This window comes from Schistocerca gregaria, chromosome 3, assembly GCF_023897955.1.
Source record: "Schistocerca gregaria isolate iqSchGreg1 chromosome 3, iqSchGreg1.2, whole genome shotgun sequence".
Taxonomy (NCBI): Eukaryota; Metazoa; Arthropoda; class Insecta; order Orthoptera; family Acrididae; genus Schistocerca; species Schistocerca gregaria.
In genome coordinates this window covers 583,945,656-583,948,155 of record NC_064922.1, presented here as the reverse complement: position 1 = coordinate 583,948,155, position 2,500 = coordinate 583,945,656, and positions in this window count along the sequence as shown.

Genomic DNA, 2,500 nt, shown 5'->3' with positions numbered 1-2,500 from the left:
TTTGACACATCTCTGGCAACCTTACCCACGTTGGCCCTTAACCTAACCCACGTTGGCCCTTAACCTAACCCACGTTGGCCCTTAACCTTACCCACGTTGGCCCCTAACCTAACCCACGTTGGCCCCTAACCTAACCCACGTTGGCCCCTAACCTAACCCACGTTGGCCCCTAACCTAACCCACGTTGGCCCCTAACCTAACCCACGTTGGCCCCTAACCTAACCCACGTTGGCCCCTAACCTAACCCACGTTGGCCCCTAACCTTACCCACGTTGGCCCCTAACCTAACCCACGTTGGCCCCTAACCTAACCCACGTTGGCCCCTAACCTAACCCACGTTGGCCCCTAACCTAACCCACGTTGGCCCCTAACCTAACCCACGTTGGCCCCTTAACCTAACCCACGTTGGCCCCTTAACCTAACCTACGTTGGCCCCTTAACCTAACCCACGTTGGCCCCTTAACCTAACCCACGTTGGCCCCTTAACCTAACCCACGTTGGCCCCTTAACCTAACCCACGTTGGCCCCTTAACCTAACCCACGTTGGCCCCTTAACCTAACCCACGTTGGCCCCTAACCTTACCCACGTTGGCCCCTTAACCTAAGTTACGCTGCACCTTAACCTAAGTTACGCTGCACCTTAACCTAAGTTACGCTGCACCTTAACCTAAGTTACGCTGCACCTTAACCTAAGTTACGCTGCACCTTAACCTAAGTTACGCTGCACCTTAACCTAAGTTACGCTGCACCTTAACCTAAGTTACGCTGCACCTTAACCTAAGTTACGCTGCACCTTAACCTAACTTACACTGCACCTTAACCTAACTTACACTGCACCTTAACCTAACTTACACTGCACCTTAACCTAACTTACACTGCACCTTAACCTAACTTACACTGCACCTTAACTGTCACATGTAACGTCACAGGAATGTAGCTTTGCCTAACAGCAACCCTCTGAACATAGTTCACTGCTTGGATCCTCTGGTGTCATGTGTATTTCTCGATGCCATGGTGCGTACCCTCACATAAATGTCTTTCGAGTGTTGCGTACGTTCTACACAGTCCCGCTAACCACTGGAAGGGTGTACCGCTACAGAACGAATATCGCCCTCCCCTCCTGCCCTTCCAAGCTGGTCGGTCAGGCGTTTGTTTGTGAAATGAGCCTTGCAGCTGTTCAGTTGCATTCGGTTGTCGATGCAGTCAGTGTACGTTGTGGTACGGCCTGTGTGGACTGTCCGCTGATGTACGCGTAACCCACACTGATCATCCGTCATTACGTACTGAGTGACATAATGTGGCACATGCTTGACCGTGCACCGGCTGCGCCCTACAATGGCGAATCATAAGGGCCATATGTTGTGCACGATGCTACTTGTCTCGTCTCCCCATTACAGCGAGATTGCACTGTTTTACGCCGTACAGACATGTGGTAGGTACGGACGAAAGTATTTCATGTTGGCCCCCCCCCCCTCGTCCCTCTGCCGGGAATCAGCGTGAGCCGTCTGTTGATGTAGCGACGAGGGTTTTCCTATTTAATCGTATTGCCCCACACAACATGATAGCACGGTGGACCGCGTTCCACATCTGCGACATGCTACAGAGGCCGGTTGACAGTCGACCGCGCAAGGGACATTGCACACGTGCGCGGACCATCTTCCACGTGTTCTCTCGTGTACATGCCGCAGTGTGTATGTGGGCTGATGTAGCGTGTCGTGACACATAACATGCAGGCATGCCAGAATCGTAGATTTCGCAAATGTAGATTGACGTATACGTTTGCTGCCAAAGATCCGCAAATGAACTGGAAATCAGTTGTTGAGCGGTTGTTCGCGCTGCAGGTGCATCGGTGATAGCGACGATCGGTACATCTGTGAACCGGTTGTTTCGGCGGTACCCGCCATGCCCCCAAACCTGAGTTGGCCATGTGGGTATGAAGCGATACGAGGCTGTGGCTTGGTGGGACAGTCCCCGGCCGGTGAGGGGGGGCCGCCCGGCGTGCTGGCCGCGCGCTGCGTGAGCGCACGCACTACAGCCGGCTGGTGGGGGGCGCCCAGTGGCAGGAGCGCCGGCCGACGGGCCCGGCTGGCGTCCCAGCTATGCGCCGGCGCACCCTGCGCGCGGCGCCAGGCGGCCAAAGTGGGTTCTGCCGAGCCCGGTGCGAAGCGCGGTGGACATCTGCAGTGTGCTGGTCCGATTGCGGACTGTGTGCGTTGAGGATGCGCCGCCGCCCGGCACTCGGCGTCGCGACGCCGTCTGCTGCTCGGTCGCCCCCAGCGGTTCTCGCAGGTGGTTTGTATCGCAGCTCTGCGGACGTGTTGGCGCGTGCGCTGTGCTGGGAGAGTTCGCTTCTGCACCCAAGTGGGGCTTTGCCCTTCTGTGGCGCTGGCGTTGGAGCTGCCGGTCACCGTAGGTGGCGCGTGTTGTTTCCCGCCGGCAATGCCACGACAGCACGCTCCCGGGCCTCTGTCGGCAGCGGCAAGCTCAGTTGGGAGCACGG